We start from the raw sequence: 24,905 nt of genomic DNA, 5'->3' as shown, positions 1-24,905 counted from the left end.
TCTCTTTACCCCGATCAGCGTGACATCCCGGGAGGTTGCTGCAAAGGCACTGTGCTTTCTAGGCACGAAAAATTATGAAAATCGAATGTAAAACAACCAAACTGTCAAATTCCGAGTGAGCCGAAAAACCTCCTAGTCCAAGGCTGCTTTGGCTATAAGTGATATCACCATAACTTTTTAGTAAAATTTCTATAACTCACTTCTCTTTACTCCGATCAGCGTGAAATTACAGGAGGTAGCTGCAAAGGCATTGTGCTTTCTAGGCACGAAAAATTATGAAAATCGAATGTAAAACAACCAAACTGTCAAATTCCGAGTGAGCCGAAAAACCTCCTAGTCCAAGGTTGCTTTGGCTATAAGTGATATCACCATAACTTTTTAGTAAAATTCCTATAACTCACTTCTCTTTACTCCAATAAGCCTGAAATTGCGGGAGGTTGCTGCAAAGGTATTGTGCTTTCTAGGCACGAACAATTATGAAAATCGAAAGCAAAACAACCAAACTGTCAAATTCCGAGTGAGCCGAAAAACCTCCTAGTCCAAGGCTGCTTTGGCTATAAGTGATATCACCATAACTTTTTAGTAAAATTCCTATAACTCACTTCTCTTTACTCCGATCAGCGTGACATTTCGGGAGGTTGCTGCAAAGGTATTGTGCTTTCTAGGCACGAACAATTATGGAAATCGAATGCAAAACAACCAATCTGTCAAATTCCGAGTGAGTCGAAAAACCTCCTAGTCCAAGGCTGCTTTGGCTATAAATGATATCACCATAACTTTTTAGTAAAATTCCAATAACTCACTTCTCTTTACTCCAATAAGCGTGGAATTTCGGGAGGTTGCTGCAAAGGTATTGTGCTTTCTAGGCACGAACAATTATGGAAATCGAATGCAAAACAACCAATCTGTCAAATTCCGAGTGAGCCGAGAAACCTCCTAGTCCAAGGCTGCTTTGGCTATAAGTGATATCACCATAACTTTTTAGTAAAATTCCTATAACTCACTTCTCTCTATTCCGATCAGCCTGAAATTGCGGGAGGTTGCTGCAAAGGCACTGTGCTTTCTAGGCACGAAAAATTATGAAAATCGAAAGTAAAACAACCAAGCTGTCAAATTCCGAGTGAGCCGAAAAACCTCCTAGTGCAAGGCTGCTTTGGCTATAAGTGATATCACCATAACTTTTTAGTAAAATTCCTATAACTCACTTCTCTTTACTCCGATCAGCCTGAAATTGCAGGACGTTGCTGGAAAGGTATTGTGCTTTCTAGGCACGAAAAATTATGAAAATGGAATGTCAAACAACCAAACTGTCAATTCCGAGTGAGCCGAAAAACCTCCTAGTCCAAGGCTGCTTTGGCTATTAGTGATATCACCATAACTTTTTAGTAAAATTCCTATAACTCACTTCTGTTTCCTCCGATCAGCGTGACATTTCGGGAGGTCGCTGCACAGGCACTGTGCTTTCTAGCTACGAAAAATTATGAAAATCGAATGTAAAACAACCAAACCGTCAAATTCCGAGTGAGCCGAAAAACCTCCTAGTCCAAGGCTGCTTTGGCTATAAGTGATATCACCATAACTTTTTAGTAAAATTCCTATAACTCACTTCTCTTTACCCCGATCAGCGTGACATTTCGGGAGGTTGCTGCAAAGGCACTGTGCTTTCTAGGCACGAAAAATTATGAAAATCGAATATAAAACAACCAAGCTGTCAAATTCCGAGTGAGCCGAAACACCTCCTAGTCCAAGGCTGCTTTGGCTATAAGTGATATCACCATACCTTTTTAGTAAAATTCCTATAACTCACTTCTCTTTACCCCGATCAGCGTGACATTTCGGGAGGTTGCTGCACAGGCACTGTGCTTTCTAGCTACGAAAAATTATGAAAATCGAATCTAAAACAACCAAACTGTCAAATTCCGAGTGTGCCGAAAAACCTCCTAGTCCAAGGCTGCTTTGGCTATAAGTGATATCACCATAACTTTTTAGTAAAATTCCTATAACTCACTTCTCTCTATTCCGATCAGCGTGACATTCCGGGAGGTTGCTGCAAAGGTATTGTGCTTTCTAGGCACGAAAAATTATGAAAATCGAATGTAAAACAACCAAACTGTCAAATTCCGAGTGAGCCGAAAAACCTACTAGTCCAAGGCTGCTTTGGCTATAAGTGATATCACCATAACTTTTTAGTAAAATTTCTATAACTCACTTCTCTTTACTCCGATCAGCGTGAAATTACAGGAGGTAGCTGCAAAGGCATTGTGCTTTCTAGGCACGAAAAATTATGAAAATCGAAAGCAAAACAACCAAACTGTCAAATTCCGAGTGAGCCGAAAAACCTCCTAGTCCAAGGTTGCTTTGGCTATAAGTGATATCACCATAACTTTTTAGTAAAATTCCTATAACTCACTTCTCTTTACTCCAATAAGCCTGAAATTGCGGGAGGTTGCTGCAAAGGTATTGTGCTTTCTAGGCACGAACAATTATGAAAATCGAAAGCAAAACAGCCAAACTGTCAAATTCCGAGTGAGCCGAAAAACCTCCTAGTCCAAGGCTGCTTTGGCTATAAGTGATATCACCATAACTTTTTAGTAAAACTCCTATAACTCACTTCTCTTTACTCCGATCAGCGTGACATTTCGGGAGGTTGCTGCAAAGGTATTGTGCTTTCTAGGCACGAACAATTATGAAAATCGAAAGCAAAACAACCAAACTGTCAAATTCCGAGTGAGTCGAAAAACCTCCTAGTGCAAGGCTGCTTTGGCTATAAGTGATATCACCATAACTTTTTAGTAAAATTCCTATAACTCACTTCTGTTTACTCCGATCAGCGGAAAATTTCAGGAGGTTTCTGCAAAGGCATTCTGGTTTCTAGGCACGAAAAATTATCAAAATCGAATCTAAAACAACCAAGCTGTCAAATTCCGAGTGAGCCGAAACACCTCCTAGTCCAAGGCTGCTTTGGCTATAAGTGATATCACCATAACTTTTTAGTAAAATTCCTATAACTCACTTCTCTTTACCCCGATCAGCGTGACATTTCGGGAGGTTGCTGCACAGGCACTGTGCTTTCTAGCTACGAAAAATTATGAAAATCGAATGTAAAACAACCAAACTGTCAAATTCCGAGTGAGCCGAAAAACCTCCTAGTCCAAGGCTGCTTTGGCTATAAGTGATATCACCATAACTTTTTAGTAAAATTCCTATAACTCACTTCTCTTTACTCCAATAAGCCTGAAATTGCGGGAGGTTGCTGCAAAGGTATTGTGCTTTCTAGGCACGAACAATTATGAAAATCGAAAGCAAAACAGCCAAACTGTCAAATTCCGAGTGAGCCGAAAAACCTCCTAGTCCAAGGCTGCTTTGGCTATAAGTGATATCACCATAACTTTTTAGTAAAACTCCTATAACTCACTTCTCTTTACTCCGATCAGCGTGACATTTCGGGAGGTTGCTGCAAAGGTATTGTGCTTTCTAGGCACGAACAATTATGGAAATCGAATGCAAAACAACCAAACTGTCAAATTCCGAGTGAGTCGAAAAACCTCCTAGTCCAAGGCTGCTTTGGCTATAAGTGATATCACCATAACTTTTTAGTAAAATTCCTGTAACTCACTTCTCTTTACTCCGATCAGCGTGACATTTCGGGAGGTTGCTGCAAAGGTATTGTGCTTTCTAGGCGCGAACAATTATGAAAATCGAAAGCAAAACAACCAAACTGTCAAATTCCGAGTGAGCCGAAAAACCTCCTAGTCCAAGGCTGCTTTGGCTATAAGTGATATCACCATAACTTTTTAGTAAAATTCCTATAACTCACTTCTCTCTATTCCGATCAGCCTGAAATTTCGGAAGGTTGCTGCAAAGGCGCTGTGCTTTCTAGGCGCGAAAAATTATGAAAATCGAATCTAAAACAACCAAGCTGTCAAATTCCGAGTGAGCCGAGAAACCTCCTAGTCCAAGGCTGCTTTGGCTATAAGTGATATCACCATAACTTTTTAGTAAAATTCCTATAACTCACTTCTCTTTACCCCGATCAGCGTGACATCCCGGGAGGTTGCTGCAAAGGCACTGTGCTTTCTAGGCACGAAAAATTATGAAAATCGAATGTAAAACAACCAAACTGTCAAATTCCGAGTGAGCCGAAAAACCTCCTAGTCCAAGGCTGCTTTGGCTATAAGTGATATCACCATAACTTTTTAGTAAAATTTCTATAACTCACTTCTCTTTACTCCGATCAGCGTGAAATTACAGGAGGTAGCTGCAAAGGCATTGTGCTTTCTAGGCACGAAAAATTATGAAAATCGAATGTAAAACAACCAAACTGTCAAATTCCGAGTGAGCCGAAAAACCTCCTAGTCCAAGGTTGCTTTGGCTATAAGTGATATCACCATAACTTTTTAGTAAAATTCCTATAACTCACTTCTCTTTACTCCAATAAGCCTGAAATTGCGGGAGGTTGCTGCAAAGGTATTGTGCTTTCTAGGCACGAACAATTATGAAAATCGAAAGCAAAACAACCAAACTGTCAAATTCCGAGTGAGCCGAAAAACCTCCTAGTCCAAGGCTGCTTTGGCTATAAGTGATATCACCATAACTTTTTAGTAAAATTCCTATAACTCACTTCTCTTTACTCCGATCAGCGTGACATTTCGGGAGGTTGCTGCAAAGGTATTGTGCTTTCTAGGCACGAACAATTATGAAAATCGAAAGCAAAACAACCAAACTGTCAAATTCGGAGTGAGCCGAAAAACCTCCTAGTCCAAGGCTGCTTTGGCTATAAGTGATATCACCATAACTTTTTAGTAAAATTTCTATAACTCACTTCTTTTTACTCCGATCAGCCTGAAATTTCGGAAGGTTGCTGCAAAGGCGCTGTGCTTTCTAGGCGCGAAAAATTATGAAAATCGAATGTAAAACAACCAAGCTGTCAAATTCCGAGTGAGCCGAGAAACCTCCTAGTCCAAGGCTGCTTTGGCTATAAGTGATATCACCATAACTTTTTAGTAAAATTCCTATAACTCACTTCTCTTTACTCCGATCAGCGTGACATTTCGGGAGGTTGCTGCAAAGGTATTGTGCTTTCTAGGCACGAACAATTATGGAAATCGAATGCAAAACAACCAATCTGTCAAATTCCGAGTGAGTCGAAAAACCTCCTAGTCCAAGGCTGCTTTGGCTATAAATGATATCACCATAACTTTTTAGTAAAATTCCAATAACTCACTTCTCTTTACTCCAATAAGCGTGGAATTTCGGGAGGTTGCTGCAAAGGTATTGTGCTTTCTAGGCACGAACAATTATGGAAATCGAATGCAAAACAACCAATCTGTCAAATTCCGAGTGAGCCGAGAAACCTCCTAGTCCAAGGCTGCTTTGGCTATAAGTGATATCACCATAACTTTTTAGTAAAATTCCTATAACTCACTTCTCTCTATTCCGATCAGCCTGAAATTGCGGGAGGTTGCTGCAAAGGCACTGTGCTTTCTAGGCACGAAAAATTATGAAAATCGAAAGTAAAACAACCAAGCTGTCAAATTCCGAGTGAGCCGAAAAACCTCCTAGTGCAAGGCTGCTTTGGCTATAAGTGATATCACCATAACTTTTTAGTAAAATTCCTATAACTCACTTCTCTTTACTCCGATCAGCCTGAAATTGCAGGACGTTGCTGGAAAGGTATTGTGCTTTCTAGGCACGAAAAATTATGAAAATGGAATGTCAAACAACCAAACTGTCAATTCCGAGTGAGCCGAAAAACCTCCTAGTCCAAGGCTGCTTTGGCTATTAGTGATATCACCATAACTTTTTAGTAAAATTCCTATAACTCACTTCTGTTTCCTCCGATCAGCGTGACATTTCGGGAGGTTGCTGCACAGGCACTGTGCTTTCTAGCTACGAAAAATTATGAAAATCGAATGTAAAACAACCAAACCGTCAAATTCCGAGTGAGCCGAAAAACCTCCTAGTCCAAGGCTGCTTTGGCTATAAGTGATATCACCATAACTTTTTAGTAAAATTCCTATAACTCACTTCTCTTTACCCCGATCAGCGTGACATTTCGGGAGGTTGCTGCAAAGGCACTGTGCTTTCTAGGCACGAAAAATTATGAAAATCGAATATAAAACAACCAAGCTGTCAAATTCCGAGTGAGCCGAAACACCTCCTAGTCCAAGGCTGCTTTGGCTATAAGTGATATCACCATACCTTTTTAGTAAAATTCCTATAACTCACTTCTCTTTACCCCGATCAGCGTGACATTTCGGGAGGTTGCTGCACAGGCACTGTGCTTTCTAGCTACGAAAAATTATGAAAATCGAATCTAAAACAACCAAACTGTCAAATTCCGAGTGTGCCGAAAAACCTCCTAGTCCAAGGCTGCTTTGGCTATAAGTGATATCACCATAACTTTTTAGTAAAATTCCTATAACTCACTTCTCTCTATTCCGATCAGCGTGACATTCCGGGAGGTTGCTGCAAAGGTATTGTGCTTTCTAGGCACGAAAAATTATGAAAATCGAATGTAAAACAACCAAACTGTCAAATTCCGAGTGAGCCGAAAAACCTACTAGTCCAAGGCTGCTTTGGCTATAAGTGATATCACCATAACTTTTTAGTAAAATTTCTATAACTCACTTCTCTTTACTCCGATCAGCGTGAAATTACAGGAGGTAGCTGCAAAGGCATTGTGCTTTCTAGGCACGAAAAATTATGAAAATCGAATCTAAAACAACCAAACTGTCAAATTCCGAGTGAGCCGAAAAACCTCCTAGTCCAAGGTTGCTTTGGCTATAAGTGATATCACCATAACTTTTTAGTAAAATTCCTATAACTCACTTCTCTTTACTCCAATAAGCCTGAAATTGCGGGAGGTTGCTGCAAAGGTATTGTGCTTTCTAGGCACGAACAATTATGAAAATCGAAAGCAAAACAGCCAAACTGTCAAATTCCGAGTGAGCCGAAAAACCTCCTAGTCCAAGGCTGCTTTGGCTATAAGTGATATCACCATAACTTTTTAGTAAAACTCCTATAACTCACTTCTCTTTACTCCGATCAGCGTGACATTTCGGGAGGTTGCTGCAAAGGTATTGTGCTTTCTAGGCAAGAACAATTATGAAAATCGAAAGCAAAACAACCAAACTGTCAAATTCCGAGTGAGTCGAAAAACCTCCTAGTCCAAGGCTGCTTTGGCTATAAGTGATATCACCATAACTTTTTAGTAAAATTCCTGTAACTCACTTCTCTTTACTCCGATCAGCGTGACATTTCGGGAGGTTGCTGCAAAGGTATTGTGCTTTCTAGGCGCGAACAATTATGAAAATCGAATGCAAAACAACCAAACTGTCAAATTCCGAGTGAGTCGAAAAACCTCCTAGTCCAAGGCTGCTTTGGCTATAAGTGATATCACCATAACTTTTTAGTAAAATTCCTATAACTCACTTCTCTTTACTCCAATAAGCGTGAAATTTCGGGAGGTTGCTGCAAAGGTATTGTGCTTTCTAGGCACGAAAAATTATGAAAATCCAATGTAAAACAACCAAACCGTCAAATTCCGAGTGAGCCGAAAAACCTCCTAGTCCAAGGCTGCTTTGGCTATAAGTGATATCACCATAACATTTTAGTAAAATTCCTATAACTCACTTCTCTTTACTCCGATCAGCCTGAAATTGCAGGACGTTGCTGGAAAGGTATTGTGCTTTCTAGGCACGAAAAATTATGAAAATGGAATGTAAAACAACCAAACAGTCAATTCCGAGTGAGCCGAAAAACCTCCTAGTCCAAGGCTGCTTTGGCTATAAGTGATATCACCATAACTTTTTAGTAAAATTCCTATAACTCACTTCTCTCTATTCCGATCAGCCTGAAATTTCGGAAGGTTGCTGCAGAGGCACTGTGCTTTCTAGGCACGAAAAATTATGAAAATCGAAAGTAAAACAACCAAGCTGTCAAATTCCGAGTGAGCCGAAAAACCTCCTAGTCCAAGGCTGCTTTGGCTATAAGTGATATCACCATAACTTTTTAGTAAAATTCCTATAACTCACTTCTCTTTACTCCGATCAGCGTGAAATTTCAGGAGATTTCTGCAAAGGCATTATGCTTTCTAGGCACGAAAAATTACCAAAATCGAATCTAAAACAACCAAACTGTCAAATTCCGAGTGAGTCGAAAAACCTCCTAGTGCAAGGCTGCTTTGGCTATAAGTGATATTACCATAACTTTTTAGTAAAATTCCTATAACTCACTTCTGTTTACTCCGATCAGCGGAAAATTTCAGGAGGTTGCTGCAAAGGCATTCTGCTTTCTAGGCACGAAAAATTATCAAAATCGAATCTAAAACAACCAAGCTGTCAAATTCCGAGTGAGCCGAAACACCTCCTAGTCCAAGGCTGCTTTGGCTATAAGTGATATCACCATAACTTTTTAGTAAAATTCCTATAACTCACTTCTCTTTACCCCGATCAGCGTGACATTTCGGGAGGTTGCTGCACAGGCACTGTGCTTTCTAGCTACGAAAAATTATGAAAATCGAATGTAAAACAACCAAACTGTCAAATTCCGAGTGAGCCGAAAAACCTCCTAGTCCAAGGCTGCTTTGGCTATAAGTGATATCACCATAACTTTTTAGTAAAATTCCTATAACTCACTTCTCTCTATTCCGATCAGCGCGACATTCCGGGAGGTTGCTGCAAAGGCACTGTGCTTTCTAGGCACGAAAAATTATGAAAATCGAATGTAAAACAACCAAACTGTCAAATTCCGAGTGAGCCGAAAAACCTCCTAGTCCAAGGCTGCTTTGGCTATAAGTGATATCACCATAACTTTTTAGTAAAATTTCTATAACTCACTTCTCTTTACTCCGATCAGCGTGAAATTACAGGAGGTAGCTGCAAAGGCATTGTGCTTTCTAGGCCCGACAAATTATGAAAATCGAATGTAAAACAACCAAACTGTCAAATTCCGAGTGAGCCGAAAAACCTCCTAGTCCAAGGTTGCTTTGGCTATAAGTGATATCACCATAACTTTTTAGTAAAATTCCTATAACTCACTTCTCTTTACTCCAATAAGCCTGAAATTGCGGGAGGTTGCTGCAAAGGTATTGTGCTTTCTAGGCACGAACAATTATGAAAATCGAAAGCAAAACAACCAAACTGTCAAATTCCGAGTGAGCCGAAAAACCTCCTAGTCCAAGGCTGCTTTGGCTATAAGTGATATCACCATAACTTTTTAGTAAAATTCCTATAACTCACTTCTCTTTACTCCGATCAGCGTGACATTTCGGGAGGTTGCTGCAAAGGTATTGTGCTTTCTAGGCACGAACAATTATGAAAATCGAAAGCAAAACAACCAAACTGTCAAATTCCGAGTGAGCCGAAAAACCTCCTAGTCCAAGGCTGCTTTGGCTATAAGTGATATCACCATAACTTTTTAGTAAAATTTCTATAACTCACTTCTCTTTACTCCGATCAGCCTGAAATTTCGGAAGGTTGCTGCAAAGGCGCTGTGCTTTCTAGGCGCGAAAAATTATGAAAATCGAATGTAAAACAACCAAGCTGTCAAATTCCGAGTGAGCCGAGAAACCTCCTAGTCCAAGGCTGCTTTGGCTATAAGTGATATCACCATAACTTTTTAGTAAAATTCCTATAACTCACTTCTCTTTACTCCGATCAGCGTGACATTTCGGGAGGTTGCTGCAAAGGTATTGTGCTTTCTAGGCACGAACAATTATGGAAATCGAATGCAAAACAACCAATCTGTCAAATTCCGAGTGAGTCGAAAAACCTCCTAGTCCAAGGCTGCTTTGGCTATAAATGATATCACCATAACTTTTTAGTAAAATTCCAATAACTCACTTCTCTTTACTCCAATAAGCGTGGAATTTCGGGAGGTTGCTGCAAAGGTATTGTGCTTTCTAGGCACGAACAATTATGGAAATCGAATGCAAAACAACCAATCTGTCAAATTCCGAGTGAGCCGAGAAACCTCCTAGTCCAAGGCTGCTTTGGCTATAAGTGATATCACCATAACTTTTTAGTAAAATTTCTATAACTCACTTCTCTTTACTCCGATCAGCCTGAAATTTCGGAAGGTTGCTGCAAAGGCGCTGTGCTTTCTAGGCGCGAAAAATTATGAAAATCGAATGTAAAACAACCAAGCTGTCAAATTCCGAGTGAGCCGAGAAACCTCCTAGTCCAAGGCTGCTTTGGCTATAAGTGATATCACCATAACTTTTTAGTAAAATTCCTATAACTCACTTCTCTTTACTCCGATCAGCGTGACATTTCGGGAGGTTGCTGCAAAGGTATTGTGCTTTCTAGGCACGAACAATTATGGAAATCGAATGCAAAACAACCAATCTGTCAAATTCCGAGTGAGTCGAAAAACCTCCTAGTCCAAGGCTGCTTTGGCTATAAATGATATCACCATAACTTTTTAGTAAAATTCCAATAACTCACTTCTCTTTACTCCAATAAGCGTGGAATTTCGGGAGGTTGCTGCAAAGGTATTGTGCTTTCTAGGCACGAACAATTATGGAAATCGAATGCAAAACAACCAATCTGTCAAATTCCGAGTGAGCCGAGAAACCTCCTAGTCCAAGGCTGCTTTGGCTATAAGTGATATCACCATAACTTTTTAGTAAAATTCCTATAACTCACTTCTCTCTATTCCGATCAGCCTGAAATTGCGGGAGGTTGCTGCAAAGGCACTGTGCTTTCTAGGCACGAAAAATTATGAAAATCGAAAGTAAAACAACCAAGCTGTCAAATTCCGAGTGAGCCGAAAAACCTCCTAGTGCAAGGCTGCTTTGGCTATAAGTGATATCACCATAACTTTTTAGTAAAATTCCTATAACTCACTTCTCTTTACTCCGATCAGCCTGAAATTGCAGGACGTTGCTGGAAAGGTATTGTGCTTTCTAGGCACGAAAAATTATGAAAATGGAATGTCAAACAACCAAACTGTCAATTCCGAGTGAGCCGAAAAACCTCCTAGTCCAAGGCTGCTTTGGCTATTAGTGATATCACCATAACTTTTTAGTAAAATTCCTATAACTCACTTCTGTTTCCTCCGATCAGCGTGACATTTTGGGAGGTTGCTGCACAGGCACTGTGCTTTCTAGCTACGAAAAATTATGAAAATCGAATGTAAAACAACCAAACCGTCAAATTCCGAGTGAGCCGAAAAACCTCCTAGTCCAAGGCTGCTTTGGCTATAAGTGATATCACCATAACTTTTTAGTAAAATTCCTATAACTCACTTCTCTTTACCCCGATCAGCGTGACATTTCGGGAGGTTGCTGCAAAGGCACTGTGCTTTCTAGGCACGAAAAATTATGAAAATCGAATATAAAACAACCAAGCTGTCAAATTCCGAGTGAGCCGAAACACCTCCTAGTCCAAGGCTGCTTTGGCTATAAGTGATATCACCATACCTTTTTAGTAAAATTCCTATAACTCACTTCTCTTTACCCCGATCAGCGTGACATTTCGGGAGGTTGCTGCACAGGCACTGTGCTTTCTAGCTACGAAAAATTATGAAAATCGAATCTAAAACAACCAAACTGTCAAATTCCGAGTGTGCCGAAAAACCTCCTAGTCCAAGGCTGCTTTGGCTATAAGTGATATCACCATAACTTTTTAGTAAAATTCCTATAACTCACTTCTCTCTATTCCGATCAGCGTGACATTCCGGGAGGTTGCTGCAAAGGTATTGTGCTTTCTAGGCACGAAAAATTATGAAAATCGAATCTAAAACAACCAAACTGTCAAATTCCGAGTGAGCCGAAAAACCTCCTAGTCCAAGGTTGCTTTGGCTATAAGTGATATCACCATAACTTTTTAGTAAAATTCCTATAACTCACTTCTCTTTACTCCAATAAGCCTGAAATTGCGGGAGGTTGCTGCAAAGGTATTGTGCTTTCTAGGCACGAACAATTATGAAAATCGAAAGCAAAACAGCCAAACTGTCAAATTCCGAGTGAGCCGAAAAACCTCCTAGTCCAAGGCTGCTTTGGCTATAAGTGATATCACCATAACTTTTTAGTAAAACTCCTATAACTCACTTCTCTTTACTCCGATCAGCGTGACATTTCGGGAGGTTGCTGCAAAGGTATTGTGCTTTCTAGGCACGAACAATTATGAAAATCGAAAGCAAAACAACCAAACTGTCAAATTCCGAGTGAGTCGAAAAACCTCCTAGTCCAAGGCTGCTTTGGCTATAAGTGATATCACCATAACTTTTTAGTAAAATTCCTGTAACTCACTTCTCTTTACTCCGATCAGCGTGACATTTCGGGAGGTTGCTGCAAAGGTATTGTGCTTTCTAGGCGCGAACAATTATGAAAATCGAAAGCAAAACAACCAAACTGTCAAATTCCGAGTGAGCCGAAAAACCTCCTAGTCCAAGGCTGCTTTGGCTATAAGTGATATCACCATAACTTTTTAGTAAAATTCCTATAACTCACTTCTCTTTACTCCGATAAGCCTGAAATTTCGGGAGGTTGCTGGAAAGGCACTGTGCTTTGTAGCTACGAAAAATTATGAAAATCGAATGTAAAACAACCAAACTGTCAAATTCCGAGTGAGTCGAAAAACCTCCTAGTCCAAGGCTGCTTTGGCTATAAGTGATATCACCATAACTTTTTAGTAAAATTCCTATAACTCACTTCTCTTTACTCCAATAAGCGTGAAATTTCGGGAGGTTGCTGCAAAGGTATTGTGCTTTCTAGGCACGAAAAATTATGAAAATCCAATGTAAAACAACCAAACCGTCAAATTCCGAGTGAGCCGAAAAACCTCCTAGTCCAAGGCTGCTTTGGCTATAAGTGATATCACCATAACATTTTAGTAAAATTCCTATACCTCACTTCTCTTTACTCCGATCAGCCTGAAATTGCAGGACGTTGCTGGAAAGGTATTGTGCTTTCTAGGCACGAAAAATTATGAAAATGGAATGTAAAACAACCAAACAGTCAATTCCGAGTGAGCCGAAAAACCTCCTAGTCCAAGGCTGCTTTGGCTATAAGTGATATCACCATAACTTTTTAGTAAAATTCCTATAACTCACTTCTCTCTATTCCGATCAGCCTGAAATTTCGGAAGGTTGCTGCAGAGGCACTGTGCTTTCTAGGCACGAAAAATTATGAAAATCGAAAGTAAAACAACCAAGCTGTCAAATTCCGAGTGAGCCGAAAAACCTCCTAGTCCAAGGCTGCTTTGGCTATAAGCGATATCACCATAACTTTTTAGTAAAATTCCTATAACTCACTTCTCTTTACTCCGATCAGCGTGAAATTTCAGGAGATTTCTGCAAAGGCATTATGCTTTCTAGGCACGAAAAATTACCAAAATCGAATCTAAAACAACCAAACTGTCAAATTCCGAGTGAGTCGAAAAACCTCCTAGTGCAAGGCTGCTTTGGTTATAAGTGATATCACCATAACTTTTTAGTAAAATTCCTATAACTCACTTCTGTTTACTCCGATCAGCGGAAAATTTCAGGAGGTTGCTGCAAAGGCATTCTGCTTTCTAGGCACGAAAAATTATCAAAATCGAATCTAAAACAACCAAGCTGTCAAATTCCGAGTGAGCCGAAACACCTCCTAGTCCAAGGCTGCTTTGGCTATAAGTGATATCACCATAACTTTTTAGTAAAATTCCTATAACTCACTTCTCTTTACCCCGATCAGCGTGACATTTCTGGAGGTTGCTGCACAGGCACTGTGCTTTCTAGCTACGAAAAATTATGAAAATCGAATGTAAAACAACCAAACTGTCAAATTCCGAGTGAGCCGAAAAACCTCCTAGTCCAAGGCTGCTTTGGCTATAAGTGATATCACCATAACTTTTTAGTAAAACTCCTATAACTCACTTCTCTTTACCCCGATCAGCGTGACATCCCGGGAGGTTGCTGCAAAGGCACTGTGCTTTCTAGGCACGAAAAATTATGAAAATCGAATGTAAAACAACCAAACTGTCAAATTCCGAGTGAGCCGAAAAACCTCCTAGTCCAAGGCTGCTTTGGCTATAAGTGATATCACCATAACTTTTTAGTAAAATTTCTATAACTCACTTCTCTTTACTCCGATCAGCGTGAAATTACAGGAGGTAGCTGCAAAGGCATTGTGCTTTCTAGGCCCGAAAAATTATGAAAATCGAATGTAAAACAACCAAACTGTCAAATTCCGAGTGAGCCGAAAAACCTCCTAGTCCAAGGTTGCTTTGGCTATAAGTGATATCACCATAACTTTTTAGTAAAATTCCTATAACTCACTTCTCTTTACTCCAATAAGCCTGAAATTGCGGGAGGTTGCTGCAAAGGTATTGTGCTTTCTAGGCACGAACAATTATGAAAATCGAAAGCAAAACAACCAAACTGTCAAATTCCGAGTGAGCCGAAAAACCTCCTAGTCCAAGGCTGCTTTGGCTATAAGTGATATCACCATAACTTTTTAGTAAAATTCCTATAACTCACTTCTCTTTACTCCGATTAGCGTGACATTTCGGGAGGTTGCTGCAAAGGTATTGTGCTTTCTAGGCACGAACAATTATGAAAATCGAAAGCAAAACAACCAAACTGTCAAATTCCGAGTGAGCCGAAAAACCTCCTAGTCCAAGGCTGCTTTGGCTATAAGTGATATCACCATAACTTTTTAGTAAAATTTCTATAACTCACTTCTCTTTACTCCGATCAGCCTGAAATTTCGGAAGGTTGCTGCAAAGGCGCTGTGCTTTCTAGGCGCGAAAAATTATGAAAATCGAATGTAAAACAACCAAGCTGTCAAATTCCGAGTGAGCCGAGAAACCTCCTAGTCCAAGGCTGCTTTGGCTATAAGTGATATCACCATAACTTTTTAGTAAAATTCCTATAACTCACTTCTCTTTACTCCGATCAGCGTGACATTTCGGGAGGTTGCTGCAAAGGTATTGTGCTTTCTAGGCACGAACAATTATGGAAATCGAATGCAAAACAACCAATCTGTCAAATTCCGAGTGAGTCGAAAAACCTCCTAGTCCAAGGCTGCTTTGGCTATAAATGATATCACCATAACTTTTTAGTAAAATTCCAATAACTCACTTCGCTTTACTCCAATAAGCGTGGAATTTCGGGAGGTTGCTGCAAAGGTATTGTGCTTTCTAGGCACGAACAATTATTGAAATCGAATGCAAAACAACCAATCTGTCAAATTCCGAGTGAGCCGAGAAACCTCCTAGTCCAAGGCTGCTTTGGCTATAAGTGATATCACCATAACTTTTTAGTAAAATTCCTATAACTCACTTCTCTCTATTCCGATCAGCCTGAAATTGCGGGAGGTTGCTGCAAAGGCACTGTGCTTTCTAGGCACGAAAAATTATGAAAATCGAAAGTAAAACAACCAAGCTGTCAAATTCCGAGTGAGCCGAAAAACCTCCTAGTGCAAGGCTGCTTTGGCTATAAGTGATATCACCATAACTTTTTAGTAAAATTCCTATAACTCACTTCTCTTTACTCCGATCAGCGTGACATTTCGGGAGGTTGCTGCACAGGCACTGTGCTTTCTAGCTACGAAAAATTATGAAAATCGAATGTAAAACAACCAAACCGTCAAATTCCGAGTGAGCCGAAAAACCTCCTAGTCCAAGGCTGCTTTGGCTATAAGTGATATCACCATAACTTTTTAGTAAAATTCCTATAACTCACTTCTCTTTACCCCGATCAGCGTGACATTTCGGGAGGTTGCTGCAAAGGCACTGTGCTTTCTAGGCACGAAAAATTATGAAAATCGAATATAAAACAACCAAGCTGTCAAATTCCGAGTGAGCCGAAACACCTCCTAGTCCAAGGCTGCTTTGGCTATAAGTGATATCACCATACCTTTTTAGTAAAATTCCTATAACTCACTTCTCTTTACCCCGATCAGCGTGACATTTCGGGAGGTTGCTGCACAGGCACTGTGCTTTCTAGCTACGAAAAATTATGAAAATCGAATCTAAAACAACCAAACTGTCAAATTCCGAGTGTGCCGAAAAACCTCCTAGTCCAAGGCTGCTTTGGCTATAAGTGATATCACCATAACTTTTTAGTAAAATTCCTATAACTCACTTCTCTCTATTCCGATCAGCGTGACATTCCGGGAGGTTGCTGCAAAGGTATTGTGCTTTCTAGGCACGAAAAATTATAAAAATCGAATGTAAAACAACCAAACTGTCAAATTCCGAGTGAGCCGAAAAACCTACTAGTCCAAGGCTGCTTTGGCTATAAGTGATATCACCATAACTTTTTAGTAAAATTTCTATAACTCACTTCTCTTTACTCCGATCAGCGTGAAATTACAGGAGGTAGCTGCAAAGGCATTGTGCTTTCTGGGCACGAAAAATTATGAAAATCGAATCTAAAACAACCAAACTGTCAAATTCCGAGTGAGCCGAAAAACCTCCTAGTCCAAGGTTGCTTTGGCTATAAGTGATATCACCATAACTTTTTAGTAAAATTCCTATAACTCACTTCTCTTTACTCCAATAAGCCTGAAATTGCGGGAGGTTGCTGCAAAGGTATTGTGCTTTCTAGGCACGAACAATTATGAAAATCGAAAGCAAAACAGCCAAACTGTCAAATTCCGAGTGAGCCGAAAAACCTCCTAGTCCAAGGCTGCTTTGGCTATAAGTGATATCACCATAACTTTTTAGTAAAACTCCTATAACTCACTTCTCTTTACTCCGATCAGCGTGACATTTCGGGAGGTTGCTGCAAAGGTATTGTGCTTTCTAGGCACGAACAATTATGAAAATCGAAAGCAAAACAACCAAACTGTCAAATTCCGAGTGAGTCGAAAAACCTCCTAGTCCAAGGCTGCTTTGGCTATAAGTGATATCACCATAACTTTTTAGTAAAATTCCTGTAACTCACTTCTCTTTACTCCGATCAGCGTGACATTTCGGGAGGTTGCTGCAAAGGTATTGTGCTTTCTAGGCGCGAACAATTATGAAAATCGAAAGCAAAACAACCAAACTGTCAAATTCCGAGTGAGCCGAAAAACCTCCTAGTCCAAGGCTGCTTTGGCTACAAGTGATATCACCATAACTTTTTAGTAAAATTCCTATAACTCACTTCTCTTTACTCCGATCAGCGTGACATTTCGGGAGGTTGCTGCAAAGGTATTGTGCTTTCTAGGCACGAACAATTATGGAAATCGAATGCAAAACAACCAATCTGTCAAATTCCGAGTGAGTCGAAAAACCTCCTAGTCCAAGGCTGCTTTGGCTATAAATGATATCACCATAACTTTTTAGTAAAATTCCAATAACTCACTTCTCTTTACTCCAATAAGCGTGGAATTTCGGGAGGTTGCTGCAAAGGTATTGTGCTTTCTAGGCACGAAAAATTATGAAAATCGAATGTAAAACAACCAAACCGTCAAATTCCGAGTGAGCCGAAAAACCTCCTAGTCCAAGGCTGCTTTGGCTATAAGTGATATCACCATAACTTTTTAGTAAAATTCCTATAACTCACTTCTCTTTACCCCGATCAGCGTGACATTCCGGGAGGTTGCTGGAAAGGTATTGTGCTTTCTAGGCACGAAAAATTATGAAAATCGAATCTAAAACAACCAAACTGTCAATTCCGAGTGAGCCGAAAAACCTCCTAGTCCAAGGCTGCTTTGGCTATAAGTGATATCACCATAACTTTTTAGTAAAATTCCTATAACTCACTTCTCTTTACTCCGATCAGCGTGATATTACAGGAGGTAGCTGCAAAGGCATTGTGCTTTCTAGCTACGAAAAATTATGAAAATCGAATGTAAAACAACCAAACTGTCAAATTCCGAGTGAGCCGAAAAACCTCCTAGTCCAAGGCTGCTTTGGCTATAAATGATATCACTATAACTTTTTAGTAAAATTCCTATAACTCACTTCTCTTTACTCCGATCAGCGTGACATTTCGGGAGGTTGCTGCAAAGGTATTGTGCTTTCTAGGCACGAACAATTATGGAAATCGAATGCAAAACAACCAATCTGTCAAATTCCGAGTGAGTCGAAAAACCTCCTAGTCCAAGGCTGCTTTGGCTATAAATGATATCACCATAACTTTTTAGTAAAATTCCAATAACTCACTTCTCTTTACTCCAATAAGCGTGGAATTTCGGGAGGTTGCTGCAAAGGTATTGTGCTTTCTAGGCACGAAAAATTATGAAAATCGAATGTAAAACAACCAAACCGTCAAATTCCGAGTGAGCCGAAAAACCTCCTAGTCCAAGGCTGCTTTGGCTATAAGTGATATCACCATAACTTTTTAGTAAAATTCCTATAACTCACTTCTCTTTACCCCGATCAGCGTGACATTTCGGGAGGTTGCTGCAAAGGCACTGTGCTTTCTAGGCACGAAAAATTATGAAAATCGAATATAAAACAACCAAGCTGTCAAATTCCGAGTGAGCCGAAACACCTCCTAGTCCAAGGCTGCTTTGGCTATAAGTGATATCACCATACCTTTTTAGTAAAATTCCTATAACTCACTTCTCTTTACCCCGATCAGCGTGACATTTCGGGAGGTTGCTGCACAGGCACTGTGCTTTCTAGCTACGAAAAATTATGAAAATCGAATCTAAAACAACCAAACTGTCAAATTCCGAGTGTGCCGAAAAACCTCCTAGTCCAAGGCTGCTTTGGCTATAAGTGATATCACCATAACTTTTTAGTAAAATTCCTATAACTCACTTCTCTCTATTCCGATCAGCGTGACATTCCGGGAGGTTGCTGCAAAGGTATTGTGCTTTCTAGGCACGAAAAATTATAAAAATCGAATGTAAAACAACCAAACTGTCAAATTCCGAGTGAGCCGAAAAACCTACTAGTCCAAGGCTGCTTTGGCTATAAGTGATATCACCATAACTTTTTAGTAAAATTTCTATAACTCACTTCTCTTTACTCCGATCAGCGTGAAATTACAGGAGGTAGCTGCAAAGGCATTGTGCTTTCTGGGCACGAAAAATTATGAAAATCGAATCTAAAACAACCAAACTGTCAAATTCCGAGTGAGCCGAAAAACCTCCTAGTCCAAGGTTGCTTTGGCTATAAGTGATATCACCATAACTTTTTAGTAAAATTCCTATAACTCACTTCTCTTTACTCCAATAAGCCTGAAATTGCGGGAGGTTGCTGCAAAGGTATTGTGCTTTCTAGGCACGAACAATTATGAAAATCGAAAGCAAAACAGCCAAACTGTCAAATTCCGAGTGAGCCGAAAAACCTCCTAGTCCAAGGCTGCTTTGGCTATAAGTGATATCACCATAACTTTTTAGTAAAACTCCTATAACTCACTTCTCTTTACTCCGATCAGCGTGACATTTCGGGAGGTTGCTGCAAAGGTATTGTGCTTTCTAGGCACGAACAATTATGAAAATCGAAAGCAAAACAACCAAACTGTCAAATTCCGAGTGAGTCGAAAAACCTCCTAGTCCAAGGCTGCTTTGGCTATAAGTGATATCACCATAACTTTTTAGTAAAATTCCTGTAACTCACTTCTCTTTACTCCGATCAGCGTGACATTTCGGGAGGTTGCTGCAAAGGTATTGTGCTTTCTAGGCGCGAACAATTATGAAAATCGAAAGCAAAACAACCAAACTGTCAAATTCCGAGTGAGCCGAAAAACCTCCTAGTCCAAGGCTGCTTTGGCTACAAGTGATATCACCATAACTTTTTAGTAAAATTCCTATAACTCACTTCTCTTTACTCCGATCAGCGTGACATTTCGGGAGGTTGCTGCAAAGGTATTGTGCTTTCTAGGCACGAACAATTATGGAAATCGAATGCAAAACAACCAATCTGTCAAATTCCGAGTGAGTCGAAAAACCTCCTAGTCCAAGGCTGCTTTGGCTATAAATGATATCACCATAACTTTTTAGTAAAATTCCAATAACTCACTTCTCTTTACTCCAATAAGCGTGGAATTTCGGGAGGTTGCTGCAAAGGTATTGTGCTTTCTAGGCACGAAAAATTATGAAAATCGAATGTAAAACAACCAAACCGTCAAATTCCGAGTGAGCCGAAAAACCTCCTAGTCCAAGGCTGCTTTGGCTATAAGTGATATCACCATAACTTTTTAGTAAAATTCCTATAACTCACTTCTCTTTACCTCGATCAGCGTGACATTCCGGGAGGTTGCTGGAAAGGTATTGTGCTTTCTAGGCACGAAAAATTATGAAAATCGAATCTAAAACAACCAAACTGTCAATTCCGAGTGAGCCGAAAAACCTCCTAGTCCAAGGCTGCTTTGGCTATAAGTGATATCACCATAACTTTTTAGTAAAATTCCTATAACTCACTTCTCTTTACTCCGATCAGCGTGATATTACAGGAGGTAGCTGCAAAGGCATTGTGCTTTCTAGCTACGAAAAATTATGAAAATCGAATGTAAAACAACCAAACTGTCAAATTCCGAGTGAGCCGAAAAACCTCCTAGTCCAAGGCTGCTTTGGCTATAAATGATATCACTATAACTTTTTAGTAAAATTCCTATAACTCACTTCTCTTTACTCCGATCAGCGTGACATTTCGGGAGGTTGCTGCAAAGGTATTGTGCTTTCTAGGCACGAACAATTATGGAAATCGAATGCAAAACAACCAATCTGTCAAATTCCGAGTGAGTCGAAAAACCTCCTAGTCCAAGGCTGCTTTGGCTATAAATGATATCACCATAACTTTTTAGTAAAATTCCAATAACTCACTTCTCTTTACTCCAATAAGCGTGGAATTTCGGGAGGTTGCTGCAAAGGTATTGTGCTTTCTAGGCACGAAAAATTATGAAAATCGAATGTAAAACAACCAAACCGTCAAATTCCGAGTGAGCCGAAAAACCTCCTAGTCCAAGGCTGCTTTGGCTATAAGTGATATCACCATAACTTTTTAGTAAAATTCCTATAACTCACTTCTCTTTACCCCGATCAGCGTGACATTTCGGGAGGTTGCTGCACAGGCACTGTGCTTTCTAGCTACGAAAAATTATGAAAATCGAATGTAAAACAACCAAACTGTCAAATTCCGAGTGAGCCGAAAAACCTCCTAGTCCAAGGCTGCTTTGGCTATAAGTGATATCACCATAACTTTTTAGTAAAATTCCTATAACTCACTTCTCTTTACCCCGATCAGCGTGACATCCCGGGAGGTTGCTGCAAAGGCACTGTGCTTTCTAGCCACGAAAAATTATGAAAATCGAATGTAAAACAACCAAACTGTCAAATTCCGAGTGAGCCGAAAAACCTCCTAGTCCAAGGCTGCTTTGGCTATAAGTGATATCACCATAACTTTTTAGTAAAATTTCTATAACTCACTTCTCTTTACTCCGATCAGCGTGAAATTACAGGAGGTAGCTGCAAAGGCATTGTGCTTTCTAGGCACGAAAAATTATGAAAATCGAATGTAAAACAACCAAACTGTCAAATTCCGAGTGAGCCGAAAAACCTCCTAGTCCAAGGCTGCTTTGGCTATAAGTGATATCACCATAACTTTTTAGTAAAATTCCTATAACTCACTTCTCTTTACTCCGATCAGCGTGACATTTCGGGAGGTTGCTGCAAAGGTATTGTGCTTTCTAGGCACGAACAATTATGAAAATCGAAAGCAAAACAACCAAACTGTCAAATTCCGAGTGAGCCGAAAAACCTCCTAGTCCAAGGCTGCTTTGGCTATAAGTGATATCACCATAACTTTTTAGTAAAATTCCTATAACTCACTTCTCTCTATTCCGATCAGCCTGAAATTTCGGAAGGTTGCTGCAAAGGCGCTGTGCTTTCTAGGCGCGAAAAATTATGAAAATCGAATGTAAAACAACCAAGCTGTCAAATTCCGAGTGAGTCGAGAAACCTCCTAGTCCAAGGCTGCTTTGGCTATAAGTGATATCACCATAACTTTTTAGTAAAATTCCTATAACTCACTTCTCTTTACTCCGATCAGCGTGACATTTCGGGAGGTTGCTGCAAAGGTATTGTGCTTTCCAGGCACGAACAATTATGGAAATCGAATGCAAAACAACCAAACTGTCAAATTCCGAGTGAGTCGAAAAACCTCCTAGTCCAAGGCTGCTTTGGCTATAAATGATATCACCATAACTTTTTAGTAAAATTCCTATAACTCACTTCTCTTTACTCCAATAAGCATGAAATTTCGGGAGGTTGCTGCAAAGGTATTGTGCTTTCTAGGCACGAAAAATTATGAAAATCGAATGTAAAACAACCAAACCGTCAAATTCCGAGTGAGCCGAAAAACCTCCTAGTCCAAGGCTGCTTTGGCTATAAGTGATATCACCATAACTTTTTAGTAAAATTCCTATAACTCACTTCTCTTTACCCCGATCAGCGTGACATTCCGGGAGGTTGCTGGAAAGGTATTGTGCTTTCTAGGCACGAAAAATTATGAAAATCGAATCTAAAACAACCAAACTGTCAATTCCGAGTGAACCGAAAAACCTCCTAGTCCAAGGCTGCTTTGGCTATAAGTGATATCACCATAACTTTTTAGTAAAATTCCTATAACTCACTTCTCTTTACTCCGATAAGCCTGAAATTTCGGGAGGTTGCTGCAAAGGCACTGTGCTTTGTAGCTACGAAAAATTATGAAAATCGAATGTAAAACAACCAAACTGTCAAATTCCGAGTGAGTCGAAAAACCTCCTAGTCCAAGGCTGCTTTGGCTATAAGTGATATCACCATAACTTTTTAGTAAAATTCCTATAACTCACTTCTCTTTACTCCAATAAGCGTGCAATTTCGGGAGGTTGCTGCAAAGGTATTGTGCTTTCTAGGCACGAAAAATTATGAAAATCGAATGTAAAACAACCAAACTGTCAAATTCCGAGTGAGCCGAAAAACCTCCTAGTCCAAGGTTGCTTTGGCTATAAGTGATATCACCATAACTTTTTAGTAAAATTCCTATAACTCACTTCTCTTTACTCCAATAAGCCTGAAATTGCGGGAGGTTGCTGCAAAGGTATTGTGCTTTCTAGGCACGAACAATTATGAAAATCGAAAGCAAAACAACCAAACTGTCAAATTCCGAGTGAGCCGAAAAACCTCCTAGTCCAAGGCTGCTTTGGCTATAAGTGATATCACCATAACTTTTTAGTAAAATTCCTATAACTCACTTCTCTTTACTCCGATCAGCGTGACATTTCGGGAGGTTGCTGCAAAGGTATTGTGCTTTCTAGGCACGAACAATTATGGAAATCGAATGCAAAACAACCAAACTGTCAAATTCCGAGTGAGTCGAAAAACCTCCTAGTCCAAGGCTGCTTTGGCTATAAATGATATCAGCATAACTTTTTAGTAAAATTCCTATAACTAACTTCTCTTTACTCCAATAAGCGTGAAATTTCGGGAGGTTGCTGCAAAGGTAATGTGCTTTCTAGGCACGAAAAATTATGAAAATCGAATGTAAAACAACCAAACCGTCAAATTCCGAGTGAGCCGAAAAACCTCCTAGTCCAAGGCTGCTTTGGCTATAAGTGATATCACCATAACTTTTTAGTAAAATTCCTATAACTCACTTCTCTTTACCCCGATCAGCGTGACATTCCGGGAGGTTGCTGGAAAGGTATTGTGCTTTCTAGGCACGAAAAATTATGAAAATCAAATCTAAAACAACCAAACTGTCAATTCCGAGTGAACCGAAAAACCTCCTAGTCCAAGGCTGCTTTGGCTATAAGTGATATCACCATAACTTTTTAGTAAAATTCCTATAACTCACTTCTCTTTACTCCGATCAGCGTGATATTACAGGAGGTAGCTGCAAAGGCATTGTGCTTTCTAGCTACGAAAAATTACGAAAATCGAATGTAAAACAACCAAACTGTCAAATTCCGAGTGAGCCGAAAAACCTCCTAGTCCAAGGCTGCTTTGGCTATAAGTGATATCACCATAACTTTTTAGTAAAATTCCTATAACTCACTTCTCTTTACTCCAATAAGCGTGCAATTTCGGGAGGTTGCTGCAAAGGTATTGTGCTTTCTAGGCACGAAAAATTATGAAAATCGAATGTAAAACAACCAAACCGTCAAATTCCGAGTGAGCCGAAAAACCTCCTAGTCCAAGGCTGCTTTGGCTATAAATGATATCACCATAACTTTTTAGTAAAATTCCTATAACTCACTTCTCTTTACTCCGATCAGCGTGAAATTGCAGGACGTTGCTGGAAAGGTATTGTGCTTTCTAGGCACGAAAAATTATGAAAATGGAATGTAAAACAACCAAACTGTCAATTCCGAGTGAGCCGAAAAACCTCCTAGTCCAAGGCTGCTTTGGCTATTAGTGATATCACCATAACTTTTTAGTAAAATTCCTATAACTTACTTCTCTCTATTCCGATCAGCCTGAAATTTCGGAACGTTGCTGCAAAGGCACTGTGCTTTCTAGGCACGAAAAATTATGAAAATGGAATGTAAAACAACCAAACTGTCAATTCCGAGTGAGTCGAAAAACCTCCTAGTCCAAGGCTGCTTTGGCTATAAGTGATATCACCATAACTTTTTAGTAAAATTCCTGTAACTCACTTCTCTTTACTCCGATCAGCGTGACATTTCGGGAGGTTGCTGCAAAGGTATTGTGCTTTCTAGGCGCGAACAATTATGAAAATCGAAAGCAAAACAACCAAACTGTCAAATTCCGAGTGAGCCGAAAAACCTCCTAGTCCAAGGCTGCTTTGGCTACAAGTGATATCACCATAACTTTTTAGTAAAATTCCTATAACTCACTTCTCTTTACTCCGATCAGCGTGACATTTCGGGAGGTTGCTGCAAAGGTATTGTGCTTTCTAGGCACGAACAATTATGGAAATCGAATGTAAAACAACCAAACTGTCAAATTCCGAGTGAGCCGAAAAACCTCCTAGTCCAAGGTTGCTTTGGCTATAAGTGATATCACCATAACTTTTTAGTAAAATTCCTAT

The sequence above is a fragment of the Anastrepha ludens genome, chromosome Y, assembly GCF_028408465.1.
Source record: "Anastrepha ludens isolate Willacy chromosome Y, idAnaLude1.1, whole genome shotgun sequence".
Classification (NCBI taxonomy): domain Eukaryota; kingdom Metazoa; phylum Arthropoda; class Insecta; order Diptera; family Tephritidae; genus Anastrepha; species Anastrepha ludens.
This window is presented reverse-complemented; position numbering follows the sequence as displayed.